Genomic DNA, 20,838 nt, shown 5'->3' on the forward strand with positions numbered 1-20,838 from the left:
GACTTTTTTATTCCCTTGATCTCTGTAGCAATAGATTCTCTGATGTCCTCTATGCTTTTTTCCAAGCCCACCAATTAATTTTATGACTATTATTCTAAATTTGTGTTCAGTTATATTGCTTAAATCAGTTTGGATCAATTCGTTAGCTGTTGCTACTTCCTGGAATTTCTTTTGAGGAGAATTCTTCCATTTCATCATTTTGGCTAGCTTTCTGTCCCTTATGCATTTTAAAAGCTTGTGTGCTCTGCACCTGTGAGCACTGCTATATTAAAGGAAGGTCATACACTTTCCAGGGTCTGGCCCTTCAGGAGGTGTTTTTTGGGAGATTGTTACTTGCTCTCTGTTGTTGTGACTTTGGTTATTTTATTACTCTACACATAGTGGTATTTTGGACCTTCCACAAGGTGTTCTTTGATTTATTCCTTGGAGTAAAGGAAAGGAAAGGAAAACAGACAAACAGGAGACAAAAACATGCAAACACCCAAACAAATAACACAAACAAATAAACAATAACAAAAAACTAAAGACTAAAAACAACCCCCAAACACTGACTACATGTAAAGAAGAGGGTGGAGGCGGTGCTGATGGAAGAGCACATACAAAGACAGAAATGACAGGAATGGGCAGCAGGGGGAAAAAAAATAAACATTGACTTTGCAGGGAGATTAAAAGGCTTAATCCAGAGAGAGAGAGAGAGAGAGAGAGAGAGAGAGAGAGAGAGAAAGGAAAATAAAGAAGGAGGAGGGGAAAACGAAATGAAGATAAAGTTCCCCAGAGAATCTATATGACTTGATTATTCCAGAGAGAGAGAAAGGAGTGTAAAGAAGGAGGTGTAGAACATGTATCAAAACAATGGGTTAAATATGTCTGTTTAGACAAACCAATAACCATTGTAACCAGCGTAGGGGAGGGAAGAGATAAGGAGGAGAAAAGGGGTGGGGCGGAGAATATATCTTTATATCCAGAAGTGACCTAGAGATAATCCAGGCAATGCTGCAGTGCTGGTCGGGAGGAGCTTTCTGCACGGTCTGTGTTGCTCCGTGGATACGCAGTTACCCAGTGTGAGGGGGCGCGGTTTGGTGTAGTCTGGACCCACCTCCACTCTGGGTCCCGGGAGTGATGCCTGAGGCTCCGCCTTGGTGGTGTGGAGGGGGGAGGAGATGGTGATCCCTCAGTCTCTTCTCCACAGAGCCGGATCAGGTGGATTCTGTTTGAGTCTTCCTCACTGTACCGTGGGCGCAGGCGGGGCGGTCCTTCTCTCTCCACCAACTCCCCTGACCCTGCGCTTGGCTAGGTTTCAAAGTCCTGCTCCATGCGCTGTGGCGCTGGGAAAGCGCCTCTCAGTGTGGCCCGATTTGTGGTCCCAGCTGGCTTTGTCTGTGCCACTGCACTTCATGGAGGACAGCCTTCTCCTACTGTGGACTGAGCCACTGCCCTTGCCGCCGTGAGCCCCCGGGGTGGTGGTCGCAGGCTGGCTTTGTCTTTTTCCACAGCACCCCAGGGAGACGGCCGCCTTTTCTTCCTGCAGACTGCGCCCTCAGTCCAGCCACTGCCACTGGGGGAGGCGGACGCAGGCAGGCTTTGTACTATCCCACCGCTCTCCAGGAGGGAACTACTTTCTCCAACTTCGGACTGAGTCCCTGACATACCACCACACCCAGGGATGGCTACCCCCATCCCCTGCCCGCCCTCCCTTGCCGGTGTGCGAACAGGGAGCCGGCCCAGTCGAAGAAAGCCCCGCAATTAGAGATCGGATCCCTCTCAGTCTCAGTCCGAGGTCTTTCTCCTGTCCAGATACGGTCCTACACTTCCCTAGCCGCTCTTTCTCTTCCCTTTGTCTCTCCGCAGAAGGGGGAGGGGGTCCCTCCTCTCCGTGCCCATGCGGCTTTTTTTTTTTTTTATCTCCCCCAGTTCGCAATCACCCACCTATCTTTTTTCCAGCTTTCCCATTTTCTTCCTGGTAGATTCAGTCTCTTTTCCTCCCAGGCTCTGTTGTTCAAAATCCTTTGGCTTCTGCACTTCTTTGTTTGAGAGACGTGGGAAGTATGGTTCCCACTACTTGTCGGCCATGTTGGCCTCCTCTGCCTCAGGTGCCGTCTGACTCTGCTTCGCCATTTTTTGTTGTCCCTCTGCCTCTAAGCCCACGCGAAAATCGCAGGGCACTGGGGAGCAGGTGACGATCCTCGGGCTGACAGAGCTTCCTCAGGAAGACGCGGCATGACAGGTGCTAGGGCAAGGGGCGGCCTGCGTGTGGGCGGCCGGAGCGTGGTGGGGGCGGGGGGGGGGCGGTGCTGGGACAACAGATTCTTAACTATAGAGAAAAAACTGATGATTACCAGAGGAGAGATGGTAAAAAAAAAAAAAAAAAAAAGGAGAAAATGAGGAACTTAGTAGATATTTCTTAAGTCAGGAAAACGGGGAAATGTGTTCTTGTTCTGACGTTGGAGGTTAGTCAGAGATGTGAGGCAGAGATCCCAGGGAAGATGGAGTGGTCCTTGGGAGCACTAGAGTGTGGGGGCTGAAGAGTGGACTCTGGAGTCAAGCAGGTTAGTTTTGAATCTGGCTGTCTGACGTACCAAGTGTGGAAACTTAATATGGGCAAATTAATGAATTGTTGTGTCTCAGTGTGCTTATCTGCTGTTGAAAGATACTAATTATACCTACTTTGTAGGGTTGTTAAGACAAATGAGCTAATGTAAGTGAAGGGCAAAGAGCAGTGCTTGGCATACAAAAAGTGCTATATAGGTGTTAGCTACCTGAAAGCCATATGATGGGACAGGGACAGGGAGAGAGATGCGGATGTATCTGGGGAAGAAGACAGGACTGTAAAGGTGGAGGGACTTTCAGGAAGATCAGAGGAAGCATCTGCTCAGCTGCTAGTGCAGAAGTTTAGGAAAGGGTGCTTGGAACAGGCAGGAAATGCCTATCTGGAGGAAGCAGGGGCCAGGGACTCCCACAAAAGGAACAGAGACAGAGAAGCCAAGTGGTACACCTGCCTAACCTGGAGGTGTATGGGGAGACCCAACAAAGGGAGAAAGGAGGTGTGAGGCTCTCTCCAGACCTCGCAGTGGAGCCTGGGACTTGGGTGATGGAGACCTCGGAGCCCAGGACGTTGTGCCAGCCGTGCCAAGTTTCAGCCAGGTTTCTGTTACTTTAGGATGAAGTGACTATGTTCAATAACTTCTTTAGCATTTAGGAAGATATTTAAAATTTCCCTTTTCCTTAGCAAATAAAAAAATTACAGTCTGGTCTCAGCCAAAGTTAAAATTGTAAGAAGCCGTTTGGGCAGTGTTTCTTTTTTTAGTGAAAATTTTAAAGTTTTAATTTAAATTCCAGTTAGTTAACGTACAGTGTGATATTAATTTCAGATGTAGTGTTTCTTAAATTTTGCATGCATCAGAATCATCCTATGGTCTGGGGTGGAACCTAGCAGCTGTAGGTTTAAGAAGGCCCCACATGATTTCGGTATTTACCAAAATGTTTGGGAAACACTTCTCAGGCCTTACTCTTCAGTGGATACATACATCACCTGGGGATCTTGTGAGAGTGCAGATTCTGAAGGTCCAACATGGAGCCTGCAATTCTGCCCTTCTAACAAGCTCCCAGATGAGGCCACTGCTGCTGGTGTGAGGAGCACAATTTGAATATAAGACTGAGAGCAGGCATCAAAGTCCAAGGGAGAATGCAGGGAAATCCTGGAATGGTTGCAAGAGGAAATGAGGAGTGGGAGAGTTGGAAAGAGCTGTGTCTGCTGTTTGCCTCTGTCATATCTACAGGCTATTTAGCCTCATGCAGAATCACCTGAGACAGACAGGCAGTTAGTTACAGTCTTGGGTCCCACCCTCGACTTACTGAATTAGAATCTCCAGGGGAGGGTTTTGGGAGTCTGCATTTTTTTTATAAGCACCTGAAAATGATCTGTATCAATTAGCCAAGTTTAGGAAACGCTGATGAAAACGTCAAGGAGACGTCAGAGAGGTTTCCCCAGTCATCTGTAATTGTTTCACTCATTGCTTGAAGAAATTTTCCATTTTACCGAATGTTCATTTAATGGTTTACAAGCAAAATTCACAATATTTTGTCTTACGGCTTCCAGTTCAGAAGACAATAGGAAAACTGTGGAGATGAGAAAAAGTGGCAACAAAAAATTGGAACAAGATACCTGAAAAAAAAAGTGAGTTCCATTAGCAAATGAAACATTAAATGCCTATCCACATGTTGTATTATGAAATTATTGAAGCCTGGGTAAACTTTGATTTTAGTTGTAGACTTTGAAAATCAGCATTAAACCTTAAACGCCAGTGTTAAACACCAGAAAAATGTTTCCAGGAATGCTTTGCAAAGTTGGAAATCTTGATTAATGGAGTGGCCAATTTCATCATGCTAGGAGCCACAGAATGTTTTTATTTATTTTGTTTATTTATTTTTAGTTTCAAGTTTTTATTTAAATTCCATTTAGTTAACATATAGTGTAATGTCAGTTTCAGGTGTAGAATTTCGTGATTCATCACTTACATAACAACACCCAGCACTCATCACAACAAGTTCCCTCCTTAATACCCATCACCCATATAGCCCATCCCTCCACCCACCTCCCCTCCAGCAACCCTCAGTTTGTTCTCTATAGTTAAGAAATCTTCTTTATCCATTCATCAGTCAATTTACATTGGGCCCTTTCTATAATTTGGCTGTTATTGATAATGCTGTTATAAACATCGGGGTGCATGTATCCTTTGAATCAGTATTTTTGTATCCTTTGGGTAAATACCTAGTAGTGCAATTGCTGGATTAGAGGGTAGTTCTATTTTTTAACTTCTTGAGGAAACTCCATACTTTTTCCAAAGTGGCTGCATCAGTTTGCATTCCCACCAACAGTGTCGGAGGGTTCCCTTTTCTCCACATCCTTGCCAACATCTGTTGTTTCCTGTGTTGTTAATTTTAGCTATTCTGACAGGTGTGAGGTGATATCTCATTGCAGTTTTTATTTGTATTTCTATGATGATGAGTGATGTTGAGAATCTTTTCATGTGTCTGTTAGCCATCTGGATGTCTTCTTTGGAAAAATGTTCATGTCCTCTGCCCATTTTTTTAACTGGGTTATTTGTATTTCGGGTGTTGAGTTTGATATGTTCTTTATATATTTTGGATACTAACCCTTTAATAGATATGTGATTTGCAAATATCTTCTTCCATTCCAAAGGTTGCCTTTTAATTTTGCTGCTTGTTTCCTTTGCTGTGCAGAACTTTTGTATTATAATGAAGTCCCAATAGTTTATTTTTGCTTTTATTTCCCTTGCCCCAGAGACAGATCTAGTAAGAATTTGGTATGGCTGATGTCAAAGAGGTTGCTGCCTGTGTTCTCCTCTAGAATTTTGATGGTTTCCTTTCTCACATGTAGGTCTTTTATCCTTTTTGAACTTATTTTTTGGTATGGTATAAGAAAGTGGTCCAGTTTTATTCTTTTGCATGTCGTTGTTCGGTTTTCCCAGCACAATTTGTTGACGAGACTGTGTTTTTTTCCATTGGATATTCTTTCCTGCTTTGTCAAAGATTAGTTGACCATATAGCTGTGGGTTCATTTCTGGGTTTTCTCTTCTGATACATTGATCTATGTGTCTGTTTTTGTGCCATAGTATCTTGATCACTACAGATTTGAAATACACCTTGAAGTCTGGAATTGTGATGGCTCCAGCTTTGTTTTTCTTTTTCAAGAATTCTTTGGCTATTCGGAGTCTTTTGTGGTTCTATACAAAAATACCACCAGCATTTTTCACAGAGATAGAACAAAAAATCCTATGAAAAAGCTCTGTGAAAAATGCTGGTGATATTCTGATAGGGATTGCATTAAATGTTTAGATTGCTGTGGGTAGTATAGACATTTTAACAATACTTCTTCTTCCAATTCATGAGCATGCAATGTTTTTCCATTTCTTTGTGTCCTCTTCAGTTTCTTTCATAAGTGTTCTAAAATTTTCAGAGTAAAGATATTTTACCTCTTTAGTTAGGTTTATTTCTAGGTATGTTATGATTTTTGGTGCAGTTGTAAATGGTATCAATTCCTTGATTTCTCTTTCTGCTGTTTCATTATTAGTGTATAGAAATGCAACAGATTTCTGTACATTGATTTTGTATCCTGTGACTTCACTGAATTCGTGTATCATGGCTATTGCATTTTTCATTGTAGCCTGACTAGTTTTTAGGTATTTTATCTCTGCAGTAAGGGACTCCCTGGTGCCTTCTATGCTTCTTCAAGCTCATCTAGTATCCTTATGGTAAATTCTGGATCAGGCATATTACTCATACCTGTTTTGATTAGATCTCTGGCTTGACCTTTTCATGTTCTTTCCTTTGGGATGAATTCCTCCATCTTGGCATTTTGCCAAGGTCTCTGTCTTCTGTGTGTTGGGGGAGCCTGTTATATTTCCTGCTCCTGAGAGTAATAGCTTTATGAAGAAGAGGTCATATACTGTCCAGAGTCTGATGCTTCAGGAAGTGTCTCTGGTGAATGCTGTGTGGACTCTACTACTGTGTTTTGGCTGCTCTTTCCCTCAGGTCAGTCCTCTGCAGAGTTTCTCCTTGCCTGCAGTGGAGAGTGTTTTGACCTTGGCCAGAGTGTGTCAAATTTTAACTAGGTGTGCTCTGGTCTATTTTTTAAAAGAGACCTGATGCTATTTCCACTAGAGCTGAAGTTTTGCAGCTATGAAGTTTTGTCTATGGTTGGTAGACATGGGGGTTTGCTGGTCTTCTGGGGAAGAGGCCTGCTTCATTGCTTCTCAGGCACACTTGCCCAAGAAAAGCAGCACCTGCAGAGTGCAGGGAGGCGGGGCTTGGTGTTGAGACATTTAGGCTGCCACTGTTGGTGCAGTGCTGCTTACTGAAGTTTATGCTGAGGAGCAGGGGAGAGAAATGGCATCAACCAGCTCCCTCATCTCCAGAGCGGGGGTTTGCACCCCATGCTGTCTGGGAAGCCCTCCCAGAAGAACAAACAGTCTCCCCTTGTGTGTCCCAGGCATCCTTTAGATCCTTGCCTTCACTCTGTCTGTGGCTGGACCTTCTGCCCACCTGGCAGTGCAGTGCACCCGCGTTCTATCCCAGGAAGGCTGGCTGAGTTTTTAAACTCCGCTGAGTTTTTAAACTAAGGACCTGGTGTGGTAGGGACCCTCACTGGTCCTCTGGGGAAGAGTCTAACTGCACTGGGACTGATGCAGATTTGTTCCAGGAAGACAGTCACACCAAAGTGCAGGGGTGTAGAGTTTGGAGTGAAGTGCAGCAAAGAGCCAGTCTCCAAGTTAGCCGCTCTCAGAACATGTCTCTGTACCTCTGCTGAGGGGTGAGGGAGGGTAATGGCACCTGCTGGCTTCTTTTGTCCCCAGAGAGGCAATGCCACTTCTCCTAGATGAGCTCCCAGAAGAGGGAAGTGTCTTTCCCAGTGCATCCCAGGGGATCCTCAGATTAAAAAAATTTTTTTTAATGTTTATTTTTTTTTTGAGAGAGAGAGACAGAGTGTGAGTGGGGGAAGGGGCAGACAGATAGAGAGACACTGGATCTGAAGCAGGCTCCAGGCTCTCAGTTGTCAGCACGGAGTCTGACACAGGGCTCTAACCCACGAACTGTGAGATCATGACTTGAGCTGAAGTCCGGCACTTAACCAACTGAGCCACCCAGGCACCCCACCAGGGGATCCGCAGATTGCCGACTCCAGTCTTTGAGCCTCGCTGGTTATAAAAACTCATGAAATTGAGCCCCTGTCATTTTCCCAGTCAGTGGATTTGGGGAGTTCCTTGTGCAACTCCCCTATGTGCTCTTCTCCCTCTCTCTCTGTCTCTCCTCTCTTCTCTTCTCTTTGCAGCACCAGGGGTTCCTCCCCTCCACAGCACCCATGATCCATTTCTCCCTCAAACCACATCTCTGCACCTCCTACCTTTCACTTATGTGGCCTCTTCTCTCCCTCTAGTTGTGTGGTTTGTTCTGTTAGTCCTCAGATCAATTTCTTGGGTATTGAGAATGATTTCTTATTGATCTAGCTGTGTTGGAGGGAGGAGGCAAGCCTAGGGTCCTACTACTCTGCCATCTTAGCTCCTCTTCCCACAGAGGTGTTGTTAAATTGATCTTGAGAACAAAAGTAAGGTGAAGTGAGGTTCTACCTCACAGAAGCTCCTCTCCAAGCTCAGAATGGAGAGTTGATTTCATGAGGAAACTTGACTTTGGATCTTCTGAGGATCCTTGGGTTGGCTCAGTTAAGATCAGCTAGTGGTGTAGATTGGACTCAAGGTTTCCAAAGATCATTTCAAAAAAATTTTTTTGGCAGTAAAATATACATAACAGAATTTACTATCTGAGCCAATTTTAAGTGTGTAGTTCAGTGTTATTGAGTACATTCACATTGTTGTACAACCATCACCACCTTCCATCTCCACAACGCTTCATCTTGCAAAACTGAACTGAAAACTGAAACTCTGGACCCATTAAAAAATATAACTCCTCTATCTTCCTCCTCCCAGCCCCTGATAACCACCATTCTACTTTCTGTTTCTATGATTTTGACTACTCTAAGTACCTCTTATAAATGGAATTATGTAGTATTTGTCTCTGTGTCATCTTCCACTCTTAAAGCAGGGAAAATTTGTCTTATACCCTAGTTTTTCTCTCTTGTGCTCCCCCCCCCCCCATTTTCTCTTTCTTCCTCTCTCCCTTTCTATAGATAGACAGAGAGGCATAATAGATTATATGATGTGTTTAATAGCTTATATGATATATATATTATATCATGTACATATGCTTAGTCAGATATGGCTATTTCTTTGGTGGTTATATCTCTAATATGTATATATTTCTCTTTCCCCACATATGAAACTTTTCAGAATGTTTATGCAAAAGACAGATTAAACACATTTTTATTCTTGCTAAACTGTTTAAGAGTTACAAATCTTAATGCATATTTTCTTAATGAGATGTTAATATTTTCACAGAAGCAAATTCTTAGCAAAGAAGTAAAGCGCAGACATCAGTGAGCAGGTGAAGGATATTTATATTAAGTGGGGAGGTGTGGGTAGAGATAAAAATTCCAAAGCCCAGGCCACAGCCCAGACCAATAAAGTGAGAATCTTGGAGGGTGGGTTCCAGATATCAGTGTTTTTTTCAACTCCTTCAATGACTTAAACGTGCAGCCAAAGTTGAGAGTCACTGTCCAAAGTAAGGACTAAGGCAGTGGTCACAGTCACGTCTGCACATTAGAATCAACCGGGGAGCTTAAAAAAAAAGCACAGTGCTTGAGCTCTGTCTTAGACCAATTAAATCACAACTTTTGAGGAATAGAGTCTGGGCAATATTGTCTTTTAAAAAAACTTCCAGGTGATTCTAAATATAGCCAAGGGTTGAGAACCACTGAACTAAAAGATGGATATTCTGAGAAATTAGTAATAAATTTATTATTGTATTCTAAAGCAGGACCCATAATTGAATTTGTGGATGAATTTTTTCAAACTTTAACAAAAAATAATTTTGATGCTTCATATATAGTTTCTGCTTATGGAAAAAAAGTAGAATGCTACTGTAAAGTAAAATGGTGAACATGGCATGACATAAAGGAAATATGGAGAAATAGTAGAGACTTAGAGAACTCATAAGTAGACCATAGTTTATACTAGAATTTTGGAAGTTCTTACTGTAAGAGTAATTTGCACTTAAAGCACTTTAAAAAAGAGAAGCAAACAAATGATAGTAAAAGTCACCAGATATAACCACTCTTAACTTTTTAGTGTGTATGATTTATTTTTTCCATTTTTCATTTCCATATTTAAATGCATTGTACATAGTTAAAAAAGAGCTTTATTGTGGAGAACTTTGGGCATATGCAAAAGCACACTGAATAGTATAATGACCTCAATTTCCCAGTTACTTTACTTCTGTTATCAACCCATAGTCCATCTTGTTTTATCTAAATCCTCCTCCACGTTTCTCTCTTAAATCACTGTTGAAGCAAATCCAAGATATATCATTTTATACATAGTTATTGTTTCAGTTAATATATTATGAATACTTTTTCATGTCAGTAACTATTTTCCTATTACTTAATTAAAAAAAATTTTTTTTAAATTTACATCTAAATTAGTTAGCATATAGTGCAACAATGATTTCAGGAGTAGATTCCTCATTGCCCCTTACCCATTTAGCCCATCCCCCCTCCCACAACCTCTCCAGAAACCCTCTGTATATTCTCCATAATTATGTCTCTTCTGTTTTGTCCCCCTGCCTGTTTTTATATGATTTTTGTTTCCCTTTCCTTATGTTCATCTGTTTTGTGTCTTAAAGTCCTCATAGGAGTGAAGTCATGTATTTGTCTTTCTCTGACTAATTTCACTTAGCATAATACCCTCCAGTTCTATCCACGTAGCTGCAAAAGGCAAGATTTCATTCTTTTTGATTGCCGAGTAATACTCCATTGTACATATATACCACATCTTCTTTATCCATTCATCCATCGATGGACATTTGGGCTCTTTCCATACTTAAGCTATTGTTGACAGTGCTGCTCTAAACATGGGGGTGCACGTGTCCCTTCAAAACAGCACACCTGTATCCTTTGGGTAAATACCTAGTCGTGCAATTGCTGGGTTGTAGGGTAGTTCTATTTTTAGTTTTTTTTGAGGAACCTCCATACTGTTTTCCAGAGTGGCTACACCAGCTTACATTGCCACCAACAATGCAAAAGAGATCCTCTTTCTCTGCATCCTCGCCAACATCTGTTGTTGCCTGAGTTGTTAATGTTAGCCATTCTGACAGGTGTCAGGTGATATCTCATTGTGGTTTTGATTTGTATTTCCCTGATGATGAGTGATGTTGAGCATTTTTTCATGTGTCGGTTGGCCATCTGGATGTCTTCTTTGGAGAAGTGTCTCTTCATGTCTTTTGACCATTTCTTCACTGGATTATTTGTGTTTTGGGTGTTGAGTTTGATAAGTTCTTTATAGATTTTGGATATTAACCATTTATCTCCTATGTCATTTGCAAATATCTTCTCCCATTCTGTGGGTTGCCTTTTAGTTTTGCTGATTGTTTCCTTCGCTGTGCAGAAGCTTTTTATTTTGATGAGGTCCCAGTAGTTCATTTTTGCTTTTGTGTCCCTTGCCTTTGGAGATGTGTTGAGTAAGAAGTTGCTACAGCCAAGATGAAAGAGGTTTTTGCCTGCTTTCTCCTTGAGGATTTTGATGGCTTCCTGTATTACATTGAGGTCTTTCATCAGTTTTGGGTTTATTTTTGTGTATGGTGTAAGAAAGTGGTCCAGGTTCATTCTTCTGCATGTCGCTGTCCAGTTTTCCCGGCACCACTTGCTAAAGAGATTGTCTTGATTCCATTGGATATTCTTTCCTGCTTTGTCAAAGATTAGTTGGCCATACGTTTGTGGGTCCATTTCTGGGTTCTCTTTTCTGTTCCTTTGATCTGAGTGTCTGTTCTTGTGCCAGTGTCTTGAAGATTACAGCTTTGTAGTATAGCTTAAAGTCCGGGATTGTGATGCCTCCTGCTTTGGTTTTCTTTTTCAAGATTGCTTTGGCTATTCAGGGTCTTTTCTGGTTCCATGCAAATTTTGGGATTATTTGTTCTAGCTCTGTGAAGAATGCTGGTGTTATTTTGATAGGGATTGCATTGAATACGTAGATTGCTTTGAGTGGTATCAACATTTTAACAATATTTGTTCTTCCTATCCAGGAGCATGGATCTTTTTCCATTTTTTTTTGTGTCTTCTTCGATTTCTTTCATAAGCTTTCTATAGTTTTCAGTGTATAGATTTTTCACCTCATTGATTAGATTTATTCTTAGGCATTTTATGGTTTTTGGTGCAATTGTAAATGGGATCGATTCTTTGATTTCTCTTTCTGTTGCTTCATTGTTGGTGTATAGGAATGCAACCGTTTTCTGTGGGTTGATTTTATATTCTGCAACTTTGCTGAATTCATGAATCAGTTCTAGCAGTTTTTTTGGTGGAATCTTTCAGATATTCCATGTAGAGCATCATGTCATCTGGGGAGAATGAAAGTTTGACCTCCTCCTGGCTGATTTGGATGCATTTTATTTCTTTGTGTTGTCTGATTGCAGAGGCTAAGACTTCCAGTACTATGTTGAATAACGTGGCGAGAGTGGACATCCCTGTCTTGTTCCTGACCTTAGGGGCAAAGCTTTCAGTTTTTCCCATTAAGAATGATATTAGCGTTGGATCATCATATATGGCTTTTATTATCTTGAGGTATGCTCCTTCTATCCCTACTTTCTTGAGGGTTTTTATCAAGAAAGGGTGCTGTATTTTGTCAAATGCTTTCTGTGCATCTATTGAGAGGATCATATGGTTCTTGTCCTTTCTTTTATTGATGTGATGAATCACATTAATTGTTTTGCAGATAATGAACCAGCCCTGAATCCCAGGTATAAATCCCACTTGGTCGTGGTGGATACTTTTTTTAATGTATTGTTGGATCTGGTTGGCTAATACCTTGTTGAGGATTTTTGCATCCACGTGCGTCATGGAAATTGGTCTATAGCTCTCTTTTTTAGTGGGGTCCATGTTTGGTTTTGGAATCAAAGTAATGCTGGCTTAATAGAAAGAGTTTGGAAGTTTTCCTTCCATTTCTATTTTTTGGAACAGTTTCAAGAGAATAGATGTTAACTCTTCCTTTAATGTTTGGTAGAATTCTCCTGGAAAGCCATCCGGCCCTGGACTCTTGTTTTTTGGGAGACTTTTGATTACTACTTCTATTTCTTTATTGGTTATGGGTCTGCTCAAATATTCTATTTCTTCCTGTTTCAGTTTTGGTAGTGTATATGTTTCTAGGAATTTGCCCATTTTATTGGCATATAATTGCTCATAATATTCTCTTATTATTGTTTGTATTTCTGCAGTGTTGGTTGTGATCTCTCCTCTTTCATTCTTCATTTTATTTATTTGGGTCCTTTCCTTTTTGATCAAACTGGCTAGTGCTTTATCAATTTTATTAATTCTTTCAAAGAACCAGCTTCTGGTTTCATTGATCTGTTCTACTGTTTTTTGTTTTGTTTTGTTTTGTTTTGTTTTGTTTTAATAGTATTAATTTCTGCTCTAATCTTTATTACTTCCTGTCTTCTGCTGGTTTTGGGTTTTATTTGCTGTTCTTTTTCCAGCTCTTTAAGGTGTAAGGTTAGGTTGTGTATCTGAGATCCTTCTTCCTTCTTTAGGAAGGCCTGGAGACTATATACTTCCCTCTTATGACTGCCTTTGCTGTGTCCCAGAGGTTTTGGGTTGTGGTGTTATCATTTTCATTGGCTTCCATATACTTTTTAATTTCGTCTTTCATTTCTTGGTTAGCCCATTCATTCTTTAGTAGGATGTTCTTCAGTCTCCAAGTATTTGTTACCTTTCCAAATTTTTTCTTGTGGTTGATTTTGAGTTTCATAGCATTGTGGTCTGAAAATATGCACGGTATGCTCTCGATCTTTTTATACTTGTTGAGGGCTAATTTGAGTCCCCGTTTGTGGTCTATTCTGGAGAACGTTCCATGTGCACTGGAGAAGAATGTATATTGTGCTGCTTTAGGATGAAATGTTCTGAATATATCTGTTAAGTGCATCTGGTCCAGTGTGTCATTCAAAGCCATTGTTTCCTTGTTGATTTTTTGGTTAGATGATCTGTCCATTGCTGTGAGTGGGGTGTTGAAGTCTCCTACTATTATGGTATTACTATCAATGAGTTTCTTTGTTTCTGATTAATTGATTTATATATTTGGGTGTTTCTGCCTTTGGAGCATAAATGTTTACAATTGTTAGGTCTTCTTGGTGGATAGACCCCTTAATTATAATATAATGCCCTTTTGTATCTCTTGATATAGTCTTTATTTTAGAGTCTAGATTGTCTGATATGAGTATGGCTACTCTGGCTTTCTTTTGTTGACGATTGGCATGATAGATGGTTCTCCATCCCCTTACTTTGAATCTGAAGGTGTCTTTAGGTCTAAAGTCAGTATCTTGTAAACAGCATATAGATGGATCTAGTTTTCTTATCCATTCTGTTACCCTTTGTCTTTTGATTGGAGCATTGAGTCCGTTGACATTTAGAGTGAGTACTGAAAGATATAAATTTATTGCCATTATGTTGCTTGTAGAGTTGGAGTTTCTGCTGGTGATCTCTGATCCTTTCTAATCCTTGTTGCTTTTGGTATGTATGTATGTATGTATGTATGTATGTATGTATTTATATTTTCATCTTTTCTCTCCTCAGAGAGTCCCCCTTAAAATTTCTTGCAGGCTGGTTTAGTGATCACAATCTCCTTTAATTTTTGTTTGTCTGGGTAACTTTTTATCTCTTTGTATTTTGAATGATAGCCTCTCTGGATAAGAATTCTTGGCTGCATATTTTTCTGATTCGGCACATTGAATATATCCTGCCACTCCTTTCTGACCTGCCAATTTTCTGTGGATTGGTCTGCTGCAAACCTGATCTGTCTTCCCTTGTAGGTTAAAGACTTTTTACCCCTTGCTTCTTTCATGATTCTGTCCTTGCCTGAATATTTTGTGAATTTGACTATGATATGCCTTGTTGATGGCTGGTTTTTGTTGAACATAATGGGAGTCCTCTGTGCTCCTGAATTTTGATGTCTTTGTCTTTCCCCAGGTTAGGAAAGTTTTCTGCTATGATTTGCTCACATAACCCTTCTACCCCTATTTCTCTCTCTTCCTCTTCTGGGACTCCTGTGATTCTGATGTTGCTCTTTTTGAATGAGTCACTGATTTCTCTAATTCTTTTTTTTTTTTTAATTTTTTTCAATGTTTATTTATTTTTGGGACAGAGAGAGACAGAGCATGAACGGGGGAGGGGCAGAGAGAGAGGGAGACACAGAATCGGAAACAGGCTCCAGGCTCCGAGCCATCAGCCCAGAGCCCGACGCGGGGCTCGAACTCACGGACCGCGAGATCGTGACCTGGCTGAAGTCGGACGCTTAACCGACTGTGCCACCCAGGCGCCCCTGATTTCTCTAATTCTTAAATCGTGCTCTTTGGCCTTAATCTCCCTCTGTTTTTCTGCTTCATTATTCTCCATAAGTTAGTCCTCTATATCACTGATTCTCTGTTCTGCCTCATCCATCCTTACTGCTGTGGCATCCATCCGTGATTGTCGCTAAGTTATAACACTTTTTATTTCATCCTGACTAGTTTTTACTTCTTTATCTCTGCAGAAAGGGATTCTAATCTATTTTCGGTTCCAGCTAGTATTCTTTTTATCGTGATTTTAAATTCTGGTTCAGACACCTTGCTTGTATGTGTATTGGTTAAGTCCCTGGCTGTCATTTCTTTGTGCTCTTTCTTCTGGGGTGAATTCATTAGTTTCATCATTTTGAAGGGAGAAAATGAAGTAATGAGGTAGAAAAAATGAAAATTAAAAAAAAATATTAAAATTAAAAAATTAAAAACACACACACACAAAATCAAATAAATGATGCTAGGTCCTAGGTGTGTTTTGGTCTGGGTGTTGAAAGTGGCTTGATAGATTAGAGAAAAAGGAAGAAAAAAAGAAAAGAAAAAAGAAAAACAAAGGATATTGTTTGAAAATTTGGAAAATTGAATATACTGAAGTAGACTAAAATGATGATGAAAATAAAATAGAATTTGAAAAAATTTACACAAAAGTAAAGAATATAGTAGAAAAAAATTAAAGAAAAATATTTTTAATAAAAATTAAAAATAAAAATGAAAATTTTCTCTTTATTCAGAAAAAGAAAAGAAAAAGAGAAAACAAAAAAAAGGATATCATTTGAAAATTTGAAAAAGTAAATACACTACAGTAGACTAAAATAAAATGATGGAAGTAAAATAAATTTGAAAAAATTTACACAAAAGTAAAACATATAGTAAAAAAATAGTAAAGAAAAATATTTTTAATAAAAATTGAAAATAAAAATGAATTTTTTCTCTTTCTGTATTCAAGAAAAAGAAATGAAAAAGAGAAAAAAAAGAAAGAAAGAAAACTGAATAGGTGGAACTGCTAACAGACTGAAATACGACTGAAATTACTTCTTTTTTACCTAGAAGTCAGACTATGAAGCGCTTTAGACTCCATAAACTAAGCCGGCGTTGGTGAGACTTGTGCTCTTGAAGAGTGAGGTTGGCCCAGATGGGTGGGGTTAGTGTAACGGTTCCCTTCTCCACTAGATGGCGCTGCTAGCCTACTGGAGTGGATTGTTGTGGTGCTCATAGGTATGTATGCACATGCGCGGGAGTGGTGAAAATGGCGTCACCCAGCTCCCCAGTCTCTAGTATCAGAACTCTGTTCTCCCCGATCAGCAATCGCGCACCCATCCTTTGTCTTCAGCTTTCGTCCACTCCCTGTTTTTACACTGTCTGTGACCAAGCCCCAGGCAGTACCTCTCTCTTGCGTTTTGTCTCAGATGTGGCTATTTTTCCCAGCCCCTTACTTCTGAGGGACTGCGGCTTTGACTTGTTCTGCCCCTCTACAGGAGGGTCTCACCAAGTAGTGGCTAAATGACAGCTACACCCAGGAAAGTTCGTGGGACCGTGCTGCTGCCGATGTCCAGAGACTGCGGCTGGGTGCCAGCCCACACCAGAAAAAGTTTGCGACTTAGTGTAGCAGCAGCATTTCAGGGATTATGAAAAATCACAACATCTGGCACCAGGCTTCACCCTTAATGACCTTGTTCTAGCACCAGGGAATATGGTGGTTCCTGGGGTCTGCTGGGTCCAGGTGGCTTCAACAGTCTCTACCAAATGTCCTTCCAGCAGTGGAACCGCTTTTCCCTATGTAGCCTGAGAACCTCCTGGACCCCACTCTGCTCCTAGGGATTCGCCCTTTCCACCAGAGCACTGCCAGTTTTGGAGCTGCATAGTTGCAGACTCTGAGCTCCCCCTGTTTACAGTCTTAATGGAATTTAAACCCTCTCCTTTCTCCTTTCTCCATTTTTAGTTCAGTCCCTGCAGCTGTTTCCAATTTTCTACTTTCTCTCCAGCTACTTTTGGGGAGGGATGCTTTTCCCGTATTCTCCCCGTTGCCCTGCCCCCCGCCTCCATCCTCTCTCTGCCTGCAAAAGCAGCTCTGTACCCTCCACGGCTTCTCTCTCCCCAAGTTCAGCTCTATGCACCATGTACCTGCTGAAATCTGTGGTTCAGGTTGTGCAGATTGTTATGTTAATCCTCAGATCAGTTTTCTAGGTGTGCAGGATGGTTTAGTGTTGGTCTGGCTATATATCATGGACGGGAGACACATAAAAAGTTCCATGCTGTTCTGCCATCTTGGTTCCCTCCCCTATTAACTTAATTTTTAATGGCTATGTAGTATTTCATCATATGAATGCATCATTATTTATTTGGACAGGCTGTATTGTTGCTTCTAGTATTTTATTACTAAGTACAGACCTTTAGTGAATATCCTTCTAAAAATACATTTTTGATTTTTAACAAAATCGATTATTAGAAGGGGAACTGGTGCTCAAGCTTTTGTATATTTTAGATAGTTTTTGACAGATTTTATCATCTGCCCCCTTAGTAAGCTTTTATCCTCCTGGCTATCTATGAAAAATGTCCTCTCCTTTCACATCTTTGCCAGTGTCGAGTATTATTTCAAGAAGACTTTGCCAATTTGATAAGTAAGAAATAGTATTTTATTTATTTACATATTAAAAATATTTATTATTTTTTGAGAGAGAGAAAGAGAGAGAGAGACAGATGTGAGCGGGGGAGGGACAGAGAGACAGGGAGACACACAATTCGAATCTGGCTTCAGACTCTGAGCTCTCAGCAAAGGGCCTGACCTGTGGGCTCCAACTGAAGAACCATGAGATTATGACCTGAGCCGAAGCCATACGCTTAACTGACTGAGCCACCCAGACACCCCCCCAAAATAGTATTTTATTATCGCTTTAATTTAATTGCATTTTTTTCTTGTGAGAATAGAATTCTCACAAGAAAAAATTCAAATGTCATTAGAGTAATATGTACATACGGTTACAAATGACAGTCTCCATGCCTAAATTTTTCTCATCCACAGGCCCCCAGAAGGCCACCGATTCTTTTAGCTGTTTCTTCTGGTGGATACTTCTGTATCTCTAAATGATTCAATCTCTATTTATTAGTTGTTAAAGATAGACATTTTCCATGAGTTTTCTGTTATAATAATTGAGAATTTATATTTCATTTCCCATTTCAAATATTTATATCACTCTTTTTTGAAAGCTTCTTTATCAGTTACATATTAACCTTTTTATATCTTCTTCCATTAAGTAGAGTTGCTCACTTCATATTTGCTTGGTTTTAGAATTCAAGAATAGAAATCATTTACCCTCAGAGCTGTATATCCACTGTTTTGTTGTCTGTTGGAATTTAGTGTTTCTGATGTGATGACCTTTTTTTTTTTAATGCCTGAAGTTGGTTTCTTTCTTTCACATTGCCATGTGTTTAGTCCTGTGGAGTCCCGTTCTCTCTAACTTTACCTGAGTTTTCTCACTTTTTCCTGTCTTGGACAACTTTCCCTAATACTTTCTTTGCCCCTTACCTTTAGCGTCTCTGACAATGGCACAAAATCAAGCAATCGATCGCTGTTTATATATTGTTTGCTGTGGGGGATACAAAACAGGTAGGCTACATAATCTCTCTCTAAGAAACTTATACATTGTAACTATATTATTTGGAGAGAGGTTCTAACATCAATAAGTGGCCATGATAAAGTAGGAAATGTGTTTTTCTCAGGATCAGGGACTACACATCGTGTGAAGGTGGCATGTGAGTGGGAGCAGTAGTATTAGGATATACTACCACTAGTTGAACAATTAGTATGGGGGACATGCGTTTTTTCTTGCTCTAGTGGGGGAATCCTGTGTTAATCCTCAATAAAGGAAAGGCCATGGTTAATCATAACTATACAAGATCAATTCTCAGGGGGACTGAGGAAATACGAGTTTTGTATTTTTTCCTGATGGTCTGGTTTAGTCTGGGACAGAAATTAATGAAAGAGTGGTTAACAGTGACAATGAACTTTCCCAAATGTTTGATGTCTTAAAGAGCTTTGGAAATGTCTGCTTCTTACTCTATTTGAAATGAGCCAAACTCTCTGGTAGTACACAATAAGTTCTGCTTTGTTGAAAGTACCAAACATAACCAGCAGTCTGTGAGCATAATAAAATATAACTTGCCCAACTTCTACAGAGAAAGAAGAGATAAGATCTGAATGCAAATGAAACCACATAAGATAAGCTGAATATTTATAAGTTTCTTTTCAAACACTTAAAATAATCTAAAATAAAATAAAACAACCTATAATGATGTTTATTTTTTTATTTTTATTTAAAAATATTTTTTTAACGTTTATTTATTTTTGAGACAGAGAGAGGCAGAGCATGAACAGGGGAGGGGCAGAGAGAGAGGGAGACACAGAATCCGAAACAGGCTCCAAGCTCTGAGCTGTCAGCACAGAGCCCGAAGCAGGGCTTGAACTCACGGACCGTGAGATCATGACCTGAGCCGAAGTCGGAAGCTTAACCGACTGAGCCACCCAGGCACCCCCAATGATGTTTATTTTTATATAAAATGTTTGATACATTGAAAAGTCTTTGTAACTTGTATGTAAGTTACAAAGCATAATAACCAAGTTAACAGCCATGAACCCATCATTCAGTTTAAGACCTAGACATTACTAATACACTGAAGTTTCCCCTGTCTTTTTCCCGCTTGTCCATGTCCCTGTCTCTATCATCAAAAGTGAATGTGATTCTAGATTTTAACTAATCATGTTAGTTTTTTATTTATTTTTTATAATTTTTCCCCCCTCCCTTCCACCCCCCATCAAACCTCAGTTTATTCTCAGTTTTTAAGAGTCTCTTATGGTTTGCCTCCTTCCCTCTCTGTAACCCTTTTTTTCCCCTTTCCCTCCACAATGGTCTTCTGTTAAGTTTCTCAGGATGCACATAAGAGTGGAAACATATGGTATCCATCTTTCTCTGTATGACTTATTTTACTTTTCATAATACTCTCCAGTTCCATCCACGTTGCTACAAAGGGCCATATTTCATTCTTTCTCATTGCCAAGTAGTATTCCATAGTATATATAAACCACAATTTCTTTATCCATTCATCAGTTGATGGACATTTAGGCTCTTTCCATAATTTGGCTATTGTTGAAAGTGCAGCTATAAACGTTGGGGTACAAGTGCCCCTATGCATCAGCATTCCTGTATCCCTTGGGTAAATTCCTAGCAGTGCTATTGCTGGGTCATAGGGTAGGTCTATTTTTAATTTTTTGAGGAACCTCCACACTGTTTTCCAGAGTGGCTGCACCAATTTGCATTCCCACCAACAGTGCAAGAGGTTTCCCGTTTCTCCACATCCTCTCCAGCATCTGTAGTCTCCTGATTTGTTCATTTTGGCCGCTCTGACTGGTGTGAGGTGATATCTGAGTGTGGTTTTGATGTGCATTTCCCTCATGAGGAGTGACACTGAGCATCTTTTCATGTGCCTGTTGGCCATCCGGATGTCTTATTTAGAGAAGTGTCTATTCATGTTTTCTGCCCATTTCTTCACCAGGTTATTTGTTTTTCAGGTGTGGAGTTTGGTGAGTTCTTTATAGATTTTGGATACTAGTTCTTTGTCCTATATGTCATTTGCAAATATCTTTTCCCATTCCATTGGTTGCCTTTTAGTTTTGTTGGTTGTTTCCTTTGCTGTGCAGAAGATTTTTATCTTCATAAGGTCCCAGTAGTTCATTTTTGCTTTTAATTCCCTTGCCTTTGGGGATGTGTCAAGTAAGACATTGCTGTGGCTGAGCTCAGAGAGGTTTTCCCTGCTTTCTCCTCTAGGGATTTGATGGTTTCCTGT

General features: G+C 40.3%; 1 long non-coding RNA gene across 1 annotated transcript in view; it reads left to right on the plus strand.

Moving 5' to 3' along the window:
• The first annotated feature begins 737 nt into the window (after positions 1-737).
• Positions 738-20,838, plus strand: part of LOC123384562 — a 74,107-nt gene continuing 54,006 nt past the window's right edge. The window contains exons 1-2 of the long non-coding RNA XR_006595842.1: positions 738-2,224; positions 4,097-4,174. This is a non-coding gene — a long non-coding RNA (uncharacterized LOC123384562). The remainder of the gene's footprint in view (positions 2,225-4,096; positions 4,175-20,838) is intronic.

The sequence above is a fragment of the Felis catus genome, chromosome A3 (genome assembly GCF_018350175.1).
Source record: "Felis catus isolate Fca126 chromosome A3, F.catus_Fca126_mat1.0, whole genome shotgun sequence".
NCBI lineage: Eukaryota > Metazoa > Chordata > Mammalia > Carnivora > Felidae > Felis > Felis catus.